Source organism: Prionailurus viverrinus, chromosome B1 (genome assembly GCF_022837055.1).
Source record: "Prionailurus viverrinus isolate Anna chromosome B1, UM_Priviv_1.0, whole genome shotgun sequence".
Lineage (NCBI taxonomy): Eukaryota > Metazoa > Chordata > Mammalia > Carnivora > Felidae > Prionailurus > Prionailurus viverrinus.
Genome location: NC_062564.1, coordinates 49,587,348 through 49,599,777, shown reverse-complemented (window position 1 = coordinate 49,599,777; position 12,430 = coordinate 49,587,348). Strand labels below are relative to the sequence as shown.

The 12,430-nt window shown below is 37.5% G+C and overlaps 1 protein-coding gene across 3 annotated transcripts in view; it reads right to left on the bottom strand.

Moving 5' to 3' along the window:
• The window catches only part of ELP3 (elongator acetyltransferase complex subunit 3), a 100,051-nt gene that overhangs the window by 29,477 nt on the left and 58,144 nt on the right, over positions 1 to 12,430 (bottom strand). The gene's annotated exons all lie outside the window — the stretch shown is intronic.

Sequence of the window (12,430 nt, the reverse complement as noted above, 5' to 3'; positions counted from 1 at the left end):
AAAGGCAGGGATATTTTAAAAAAGGAAACAAAAAAACCCAAACATACAAAAATCTACAGAGGAGATCAGAAAAGAAGGATATTCTAACCAGGAGGTAAGGTTCAGGGCTTCTCTGTCCCTCAGTTTTCCCATCCATGAAATCATGATTTTCACCAACCACTCAGGGGTTTTGTGAGAAACACCTGATGGAAATCATTTTATAAGATTACAAAGTATAAAACAAAACTGATCATCATCAGTAATGATTTTTGGTTGAAGAGATATATGTACTAAACAAAACAAGAAATCCAATATGTCTAAAGAGGAGAAATACTATTTTTTAAACGTTTATTAATTTTTCAGAGAGAGAGAGAGTGCGCACGCACACGTGCATGTGAAACAGCACTGGGGGACGGGGCAAAGAAAGAGAGGAAGAGAGTGAATCCCAAGCAGGCTCTGAGCTGTCAGCATGGAGCCGGATGGGGGGATCAATCCAAGGCCATGAGATCATGACCTGAGCTGAAATCAAGTTGGACATTTAACCGAATGAGCAACCTAGGTGCCTCAGAATAACAATTATTATTAATGCACTACTTTATTGATGGCTTATAAACACTTTCCCATACCCGTTGCTGAATGATAAGTAACCAGGAAGCTCAAAAGCCTGGTTTAGCCAACACCTGGACTTAAAAAGAATATATTTTCCCTTGTTTCATATAAATCTAAATTAGAAGCAACCCTGCATTAGAAGAGTTGCAGCTTGCCTAAATATGAGTGGAGAAAATTCTATTTCCTGCCATCAACACAGCATAAAGTGCCAGGCATCAAGTAGATGTCATTCAAATCTTGAAGTTATGAGTTTTATTTTGGTAGCCCCAACATCCTCTTTTAGACAGATATCAGCATCTAAAGATAAAAGTTAAAACAAATCTGAAGAGTATACTTAGCATATCTGTTTCCTATTCAAAGACAAGTCCCCAGTTTGTTTTGTCTAATATTTGGCTCATTAGAAGAAAGACTTGAAGAATACACCAAATATCCTTTCTTCTCATTTTTGCTTTTGAATTATCTCGAGTCTTTTTCTTCTCTTTTTACTTATCCCTCCAAATGTTAAGTACATACAATTAGCTAATTCACCCATTCAATTCTAATAAGATATTTCTCATTCACTCAAAAGGATCAAAGGCCAATCAATTAACATTAAACCCTACACACAGGGGTGCCTGGGTGGCTCAGTAGTTGGCTAAGCCTCTGACCTTAGGTCATGATCTCGTGGCTCCTGGGTTAGAGCTCCACATCCGGTTGTATGCTGACAGCTCAGAGTCTGGAGCCTGCTTTGGATTCTGTGTCTCCCTCTCTCTCTCTGCCCCTCCCCTGCTCATGCTTGGCCTCTCTCTCTCTCTCTCTCTCAAAAATGAATAAACTTAAAAAACAAAAAAACAACTATACACAGTAAATCTATTAGGCTCTGGAAGCCAATGGAGTTTCCAGTAGACACTATATGAAGCAATGAAAAGCCAAAATTCTTTAAGACAATGACACAACAGGGAGTTCAAAGTTAGAGTGATATTGAATAAATATATTTTAAGTGATTAGTTAATATATGTGGTTTACTTACAGTTTTAGTAAAAAAAAAAAAAACTAACTTTCTATCTTTGAAACTGTAATTTCTTTTTTAATATAGCTTATTTATTTATTTTGACAAAGAGAAAACATGAATGGGGGAGGGGCAGAGAGGGAGGGAAAGAGAGAATCCCAGGTAGGCTTTACACTGATAGATGCGGGGATCAAACTCACAAACCATGAGATCATGACCTGAGCTGAAATCAAAGAGTCGAATGCTTAACTGACTGAGCCATCCAGGCGCCCTGGAACTATTTTCTTAAACTCAAATACATTTTAAATTAGTAATCAGATGCAACTAAATGAAGGTTACTGAAGTAAAAAAATATGCTTTATTTCAGCAAGGAATGTGCAAATATACCGTTTTAAATATTTTGCTGTTTCATATTACATAAACCAAAGTTCAAGTCTTCTAAATGCCCTTTTATACCCGGAGACATTTTATAACTTACAAATATCTGTACTTTCACAATTTAAAGTAAAATTTAAAATTTCATGTTATACATGACATGAAATTAATCTGATAAAGTCAATGGCAATCACTGTTAGTACCCGTTATGTGACAGATACTTCGATTCTTGTTACTCTCTGCACTTAAATTCCATAAAGGTACCTTGCACACTGAATTCACAAATACTTAAACACAGCTCCTGCAGAAAATGCAGAGATAGGTTTCTGTGAACCTGTGGTCACATTTTCTTCAACTGATCAATACATAACTTTGTTTTATGTGTTTCTTTTTAAAGATACTTTATTTAACATATAAGATTTATTAACATAGTACTTGTGGGTAGCAGCAGTATAATTCATTATACTTTATTATACCTTAATGAAGCTTATCCAATATTCGTTTTCTTCAAAGGCTCATCACAGCCTTCTTGTGCTTAGGAATGCTAGATAGAAAGCATTTTAGCGCTATGTGTGGGGCCACTTTAAACAGCAAAATCAACACAAAACACAATAATGTGAAAAATGGGTTAAGCAGATTGCGAAATGATGCCTGTTTACAGTACGAGGGCTGAAACAAGCACACGGTATCAGAACAAAATCTTGTTCCTCATCAACCCTTCAACTACTAGTCTAACATACACCGCTGACTCTTGTTTCACCATCTCAATAATGGCTGTCAAATTGGTGATTATCATCCCTTCTGCATTTCTTAGTTGGGCTTGTAAGGAAGAATTTCCTCTTCTCCATTTATTTATTTATTTATGAACTCATGGACTCCTATTTCATTCAAAGAGCTGTAATCTGATACTAACATTATTTATTTTGCTTAAATTAGATTTGGTCAGTAGGTGTGTATTCAGGCTGGTTTCTGGGTCTTTTTGACATGTCCTCATTCCTTGGATATTTCCTTACTTTCTGGAACAACAAGATGTTCCAGGTTTATCTTGTACGTTTGCTGTCCCAGCCCTGGAACTGGCCATTTTTCCAAGCAGCCCTGATTCTTTTAAGTGGAGAATGGTATTTATAAACCAAGATCTGGGCACTCACTGTGTTCATTACTACTGAGGTATCATTGCTTCTAGACCCTCAGTATAAACAACCAAGAAATTTATGTATGTATTATGTGTATATATACACACACTCATATATGTATGTACATGCATGCATATATATGTTTATATATCCATAACTATATCTATATGTAAATTTAAAAGCCCCATGAGTTCATGCTGATAATTACAATTCTAATCCAGCATTCAACTTTCTACCTTTCAGTGTTTATAAATCCCTTCAGACAGTGAGAAATCTGGCTCTTTTATCTTTAATGTATTTACATTTTTGCTAAATCAAATAATTTATTTGCTCAGTATAACCAATCTCCTAACTACTCAAGCTGCTACCACTGTACTCCCTACCTTTACTCTCCCTTTCTTCAGATGGCAGACGGTTAATGCCTCCATGGCATTGCCTCCATGGCATGGTGATGGGAAGGAGAGATGGGAAGGCAAAGGAAGATGGGCTCTACAAGTATTTTTAATAATGAACCCATACTTTCAAAAGACCCTAAAATTTTCAAAAGTAAACTCTGTAAGGGATAGGTTTTATCATATAGTGTTGTTAAGCAGAATTATATGTCAGAAAGAACTACCAGCAGGGCTGGCTAATAGTTTGTGGGGCCTAGTACAAATGACAAGAGCTTCTTGTTAAGAAATTATCAATAATTTCAAGACGGCGAAAGCAAAGCATTAAGCCAAGTTCCAGGCCCTATGAGACTACACAGGTCATGTGTCCCCAAAGCTGGCCAAATCAGGGCCAAAGCACAAGTCAGAGAGGACCGAGTAATACGGGGCTTTATAATGATGCAGACAGTTCATAAATGTCCTTGAATTCATGTCTGTCACTACAAAACCGCAACATGGTTTTAACAGTCTTTGGCAGTGACGTGCCTCGAGTATGCCAGGTGCTAGTTTTTCCTCATTAAGGAATAGAAATGTGGCAATCTCCACTTTCAGTGATAAGGTCTTTCTCAATGAAAATGAAGGGCCAGAATTCTATATATCCTGAGCATCCTCTATACACAAAGTAGTGTAGTAAATAATCTGGAATATATAAACAGATATTGTTATAGTCTTCTAGGAGTTCAAAGCCCAGGTGAGATTACTGACCATCTGAACTCCATCTAGGTAGGAGTTAAGATTATTTTTAGGTTTCTCAATTTGTTTCAATCTAGTTTCACTTTCTTGGCTTGAAGAGAGATTACATTCAAGAATATTTATTCACTTTTCTATTTCAACAGGTAACATTTTAAGCTCAGAGGTGCTAATATTTGCAATTTGCTCATCAAAAACCTTTCAAAGTGATGTCTAGAGCTTTTCTGGTCTGAAGTTTCTCAAGCTTCAGAAGCATGTTTTGGTTGCAAATTGGTATTCCTATTTTAATGCTTCAGAGTGACTTAAATATCACATGGAGGCCGACAGCTGTCATAGCCTGCAGGAAGCAGCACTTTCCTGAGGCTCCATCATGTGTCTGGACAGAATTTTACATTTAATCATTCACTGCACCCTTCAAGGCGGCAATACAGAATCACTATTAGAATACTGCTTCATAAAAATACCCAGTAAAATGTTATTGACCCAAGTGTCATAAAATTAAAAGTGTAAATTAGTTAAGGTGGGGAAAATGTCCAATTAAAAATATCAAGCAATGTATCTGTAAAATATAGTATTTTTAAAAAGTCAAATATAAAACATTGTGCTTTCATTTTTTTATTTTTATTTTTTAAATTTTTATTTATTTATTTTTGAGACAGAGAGAGACAGAACATGAGCAGGGGAGGGGCAGAGAGAGGTGGAGACACAGAATCCGAAGCGGGCTCCAGGCTCTGAGCTGTCAGCACAGAGCCCGACGTGGGGCTCGAACTCACGGAGTGTGAGATCATGACCTGAGCTGAAGACGGACGCTCAACCTACTGAGCCACCCTACTTTCCTTCCTCTGTCCCTCCCTTCTAACACCTGTCTGAAAAACATTTTTCTTCTCCCTGTATGTTTAGATTCACAAGTCGATACTAAGTATATCGCCTGTCACTGGCAGAAGTTGTCACTGGGTGAACCTACATAGGAAGAGTCAGATATCCTAAAGGCTCAGAGCACGAAGACATGTATGATTTTCCTTTACTATGATTTAAAACAAAAATAAACTCTAATTATTAAATTACCCAGATTCTATACTCTGGGAGGAGGCTTTTCTCCTTTGCCAAAATTTTCTTTGTCAGTTTTCTACATTCTCCAAATTGCTCTAAAAGTTTAAAACTGAAGCTAGAAGGAATGTTGGTAAGTCAAAACCATATGATTCTCTCTTCCCAAATCAAGTTTCTTAGTCACTTAACACTGTGTAGAGACCCAGCCTTCTCTTGTACACACTGTGTACAATGTTTGAGTTACCCACTAAAACTTTCCTTAGCACCCCTATTTTCAAAACTTTACCATCAACTATTGATATCAGTTTCTTTTCTTTTCTATATTTATTTTTGAGAGAAAGAGACACAGAGAGAGAGAGAGACAAAGCATGAGTAGGGGAGGGGCAGAAAGAGAGGGAGACACAGAATCAAGAGCAGGCTCTAGGCTGGCAGCACAGAGCCTGATGTGGGGCTCAAACCCACCAACCATCAGATCATGACCTGAGCCAGTCGGACGCTTAACTGACTGAGCCACCCAGGTGCCCCGCCAGTTTCTTTCTAGAGGTCCAGATATACCAAATTTGAGCTATAACCAAATATAAATATGAGTAAATGGAATTTAAGGTTTTTAAGCAGAGGCATGAACCTGTTTCACAAGAACACAGCTATCCGACTGTTACTAAGTGTGAAGTGTACTATGTGAACACGGATATGGCTTTTTGTCTCCCTAGCCTTTGTATTTATCGAGGAGAGTGAAGATAATTCAAAAGGGCTCTGAAAGATAAAAGTAAAATTAATGAAATTTTCTTTGAGCTACCGCAATAAAAAGTACCATCTACTTTATGATCCAGATTCCTGAATGGCAAATTATATATAAACTGACAACTAATTTAAGAAGAAACACAAATAATAATCAGTTACATGAAGAAAATGTTAATCTTCACTAATTACTACAGAAATACAAATTAAAACCCCTAGGTAAATAAAAAAATATAAGTATGCAAAATTCTATAGAGATAACTATTTATTACTCTAAATTGGTAGATTATCCAAATCCCTTTGGAAAACCATATCAATATATAAGCAAAAACTATAACTCCCCTTGTTCCAGAAAGTATATTCATCATCATCATACAAAGATGCTTACTTAGTTCCTTTATCATGAGTAGTCCTAGATTATACTAGTCTAGTAGATTACTTCATCAAAAGTAAAAAGTTCTATGTACATGGATTTTAGCTGTAGTGGAGGTCAGGATAATGATTGCAAAGCAAAAACCCTTGCTTGAGGAAAGCATCGGCCTCCTAGAGACTGGAAAGCAAGGGCTTTGGATGAATGCACTAACCTCTGCCTCTAGACTTCTTCCCAGCCTGTGCTCTTGCCTACAGTCTTAGACCTGAACCTTGGCCTCCAGCACTCGTCCCCTGCAGACTGGCTGCCCCCACAACCCACATCCTTCTATCCTGGCCATTTCTCCCACCTATTGGAGTTTTGTGCAATTCAGAGCTTAATAAACTGACAACTATTTGCATAGCCTTTAGTCAATGGGAGATTTTTGTTGAAAAAAAACCAAGGACATCCCTTTGGTCCTGAATAGAGTTTTACTCTTAATTCCTAGTTTGCTACTCATTAAATGTGTTAACAGGACTCTTAAAGCTTTATTATTTAAAGAATTTTTTTTTTTTTAAGGAATTTCTACACCCAATGTGGGGCTTCTGGATTGAGCCAGCCGGGGACCCCCTTAAAATCTTATTTTATTTTAGCTTTACATTTCAGAAATGGTGAAACATATATCAGTTCAATTAAATAAGTAATAACCATGAAAAAAAATGATGAAAGAAAAAAAAAGAAGGCTGGAAGCAACTTACATGTCCAACATTAGGGAACATTTTACTAAATGAGACAAAATGCTAGACTATTGTGCTGCCATTAAAATTTTAACTATGAAGATTACTCTAAGCCTTTAATAAGAAATGGACACAGAAATGCAAACAGAATATTTGCCAGTATATAAAATGTACTGCTGTGTAAAGATGCATTTCAAATATACAAGGAAATTTTTGGAAAAATAATATTATTTATGTATATTAATATATGTATGTTATTAATACATATTTTAAAAATATTTTTAAAGTAGCTTTATAAAGAAATTATTTTGGTATGTAAATACAGTACTGTATGGCTGGAAATTAAGTAGGAAATGTAAGCTCTGGATAATTAGTAATATTCTACAAACTCTGTTGGAAAAAAGTATAAAATCACATTCTCAGAAAGAAAGGTCTTGGGAATCAATGAACGGTGGTACATAGAAGCACTCACTACCCTCAGCACCATGAAAATCTAGGCCAGAATTTCAGTGATTATTGACAACAAAAAGCATGTCAATATAAAATAAATTTGAACAACTTTTTATGCAGTATATACAAAGAAAATATGTAAATAAAAATGGGTAAAAAGTAGCAAAATATAAATCTGAATGAATTCCTATGTAGGTAGCGACAGTAATAGTTCAGTAATATTCAGTGCAAAACGTAAGGTAACATATTTGAAGGAATTCTGTCCACGCTTACAGGGAAACCAATGCTTTATTGAACATTAGTCCACAGTAAGCTATATGAAACAAAAGAATTCTAATGGAAACTTGTTTAACAATAGCATAGTTATATAGAAACACAAAAAATATAAAAATAAAATAGAAAGTATCAAAGATTTTAATCTTTATTCTAAAACACCTAGAAAATAATTGCATTCAAAATTAAGTGAAGTATCAGTCCCAAAGCATGAAAATCTGACATTACAGGTAGACTCTGGATGACTCTCTCTACCAAAGGCATTTGCTGTGTTAGGAACTGAGTCATCACTATCTTGAAATAAATTCTGAGTCTGAGATATTACTAATTCCACATTTTTAAAGAGATTGAACCTCGTTTCACAGCATTCCATTAAATTTTAATCCCCTGCCCCACATTTGTAAAGTAATAAGAGTGTCAATTCAAAATCTTAAGCTCACACCCACCTGTACCATTTGCCCTGCATAAATCTCTTAAGCGATGTACTGACAGAAGTAGAACTGACAGTATGGCCTGTTGGCATTAGGGCTGAGGAGCTCTTCTACTGCCCGATTCTCCAGAGAGAGCTGTAATGGGGTCATCACAGACAGGAAAACTGAGAACAGGGAGGTTGTTTTCATCAGCCTCAGGTTGGTTATCCACAATATTATGCCCTTCTCATCATACAACTTTTGGTTGTATAATACACATGTTCTAAATTCTTCTGGTCATGACCCCTTTATAATTGTCCTACAGAGATTATTTCTGCTGCTCTGGTTTTCTTAAAGTCCTTATCTTCTCAGTTGGTGGTAGGCCAGGATAATGTCCTATGGTTATATTTCATGATCTATAAAATTAAGCTTTTAATGTTATAGCACTGTCTCTGTTGCCTTTGACTCACTGGTACAGGAGTAGGAAATTTAAAGCTGAAAGTGAAGGGGGAGAATGCAAATTCATCTGATTGTGTGACCTTGTTACTTCTGTTAAGAAAGCTATGGTGTCTACGGCTGTGAAATTTCTATCTACTCTGTGATATCTGCTGCCATTCTCTGCTGGTGGGAAGTTATTATCTTCAGTGTTCTCTGGTTGCCCTGTAGTGTAAGTGCTTGACATTAAGTTTTTGATGTCAGAAGAAATCCATCCTGAATAAACACATTGCCACTGTATATGACACAGCGACTTGCTAAACAACCAGATAAGGAATAAGGCTGCCCTTCCCCCCACGAGGTTCCCTCTTTCACAAAGCCCTGGGTAACCTAGATGACTGACCACCTGAGTGGCCCCATTTCTTCCTTATCACACCCTAATTCCCATTCCTATTCTTTAACCATAAAGAGTGAACCCACAAAGCCCTAGACACTACACCCTTGGATCCAAATAAAGGCTGAGGTCCAGGTTCATGCCTTTCCCTTCCTACCCCACAACCTCACTGTGTACCCCTCAGGTTTGCTGGGTATCCTCCAGGACATTTGAGTAATAAATGTTGTTTCTCAGGGCGCCTGGGTGGTTCAGTTGGTTAAGCATCTGACTTGACGCTTAGCTCAGGTCATGATCTCACGATTCTCGAGTTTGAGCACTGCGTCGGGCTCTGTGCTGACAGCTCAGAACCTGGAGCCTGCTTTGGACTGTGTCTCCCTTTCTCTCTGCCCCTCTCCTGCTCACGCTCTCTCAAAAATAAACATTAAAAAAAATTTAAATGTTGTTTCTTAAAGTCCCCCTGATGGTTTTTACTGAGGTGCATCCTATCATGATAAGCAGTTGAAAAGCTGGTCCAGCAACATGATCCCCTTGGGGGAAATGTCTGTTGGGGCTCACTATGAGTAATAGGGGCCAGCTGAGTGCCTCAGGTACTCAGAGCTGATAGGATTGCTATCATTAACACAACGGAGAGATTTGTTGCCATGCTCTGCTACTGGGAAGTAGTATCTTCACTTATATCTAATTGTTCAAGTCAGTTAAATGCAAATAATCTTTTCCTTTTGTCTTTGTTAATACTACTTATTACAGTATTAGTATTAGTATTAGTATAGTATAGTATTAGTACTAATACTAATACAATAGTATTAGTTTACATTTTTTGGAACAATCCTAAAGTTACAGAAAAAGTCCCAAGTGTATTTCCTTAAATTATTTGATGGAAAATTGGGAACAAGCTGTTCCAACACTCCCAGCATACTTATAGTAGTTCCTATGACAGGGATCCTCTCTTACATAAGCATAACATGACCATCAAAATCAGGAAATTAACACTGGTACTTCACTACTGTCTAACCCTAGACTCCACTACAGGCTCACCACTGCCCAAATAATGTTCTTTATACCGAAAGGATCTAGTCAGAACCTTGTGTTGTATTTAGGGATTGTGACTTTTTTAGTCTCCTTCAATATGAAACTCTTTCCTTAATTCTTATAATTTTGAAGATTTCAGGCTTTTTAGAAAATCCCTCAATTTGGGTTTGTCTGATGTTGCGTCATAATTCAATTCAGATTATGGCACTTTGGCTGAGTCACACAGAAGTGACTCTGTTTTTGTTTTGTTTTTTTACATTTATTTATTTTTGAGAAACAGAGTGAGACAAAGCGTGAGCGGGGGAGGCGCAGAGAGAGAAGGAGACACAGAATCTCAAGCAGGCTCCAGGCTCTGAACAAGTGGCCAGCACAGAGCCTGATGCAGGGCTCGAACCCACGAACTGTGAGATCAGGACCTGAGCCGAAGTCAGACGCTCAACCCACTGAGCCACCCAGGCACCCCGAAGTGACTCTATTTTTAATACATACTATCAGGTGGCACATGACTGTGCCTTGTACTATTACTGATGCTATTCACCTTAACCAGCTGCCAGTCTTCTCCAAAGTTCGTTCTTTCTGCTCTGTAATTACTAAGCATGTTGTAGGGAGGTACTCTGAAACAATGTACAGTCAATTCTCGTTCTTCACAGTAATTATGTTCTACAAAGTTGTCGTGAACATTAAATTAGTGAATAGTAAGACATTGCTCCTAGGGGAAAAAACAGGGCTAGGTTCCTGTGAGCCTCTGGACACAACATTTTCATTAACTGACCAACATATAACATTGTTTCACACGTGTCTGTGTTTAAGAACACCATGTATTGCCGACAAACTAACACTGAACTCCCAGCCAATAGTGCTATAACTCAAGGCTGAATGAAACTTCTCCAACAAATGTATTTTCTCTATAAGGCACATGAGAGCCTTCTTACACTACACAACATTTCAGTACTACTTATGGGCCATTTTAAACAGTGAAATCACCAAGAAACAGCACAAAAAATGCAAAGAATGTAGTACTAAACAGGCTATGAAAAGGACACACACACACACACACACACACACACACACACACACTATACTTGCTATTTATTACATTTACAATTATTTCTGTATCTACCTATCTGTTGAAAACCATGAGTTCACACCAATGTCTCCTATTCTAAAATACCATGGGGTACCTTCTTCTTCCTTTTTCACATTGTGATGTCCTTTTCAGGTAACACAAAATCTAGCTCCCATTAACCTTAATATTATCTACTTATTAGATCAACCCTCTGCAAGTCACCAATCTTTTGTTGCTGTCCTCCTCTCTGCACCCTGACATCCTCCTCGCCTTGCTCAGCCCTCAGCGAGAATGCCTTTTCACCACATTTGGTATGCAAGAGACCACACTGTTCATACTGCCTTGTCCACAAGAGCAGCCTACACATGCTGCTCTGAGCCTGTGGCCCCCACGTCTGTGCAGATGCCTAAACTGTTCAGCACCTCCTACTGTCTTTTGAACTGAATGGTTTCAGAAGGGTTGAAAAAGAAGGGGGAAGACAATGCAAACAATTTTGGCAGCTGAATTTTCTTCAGTATTTAAAAAAATAAATTGCCGAGATCATCTAGGCAATTTAGATCCTTAAATTGGGCCAATAATATAAAAAAAAAACCTAAGAAATCACTATGTTGTGGCAGAAGTATGGTGTGAACATCCTTCAACTTTTAAGCAAATCCATTTATGCTCTTGATAATTTTCCTTTAGTTGATACTTCTGCTTGTTTTCAGTATTGTTTTATATTATCAGGGAACACAACTGTGCTCAGTAGAGTAACAGTCACAGCAATTGATTGCACATGCATTTACTAGTCACCTTTTCACTGTGTATTTGTACTACTAGAATCCGGGCAGGTTTTGGCAAGGTGGTGAAAATGTGCCTTACTGACCAGTAAATACAGGAATGGCTTTGTCAAGATTGTAGGTAGACAGGTAACTTTTTGGCTCCTAAAACTTTTCTTCAAGGTTATGTTTCTTGTAAAAAAAAAAAAAAAAAAGGTAATAAAGGCCAGGAATGCAAATGAGATCTTTGTTTTTCTCTCCTAGGAAAAAAGCAGTTAAGATGATTTCCTTCATGCCATCAGGAACAGGTCAGTCTTTCTCCACACTTACATTGACATCTGGAAAGAATGGAATTGTTGCTACTCTTTCTTTTTTCTTCAGAGGCTCTACAACAGGGATAACAGACACACGGCTACACCTCCTCCTTCCGTCCTCACTACTGTATCTAGTCATCAGCTCCTAGAACCAAGCATCATGCCTGTTACCATCTCAATGCCATCTCCTGGCACATCAATCAATGGCGAGATGAATACATGAATAAA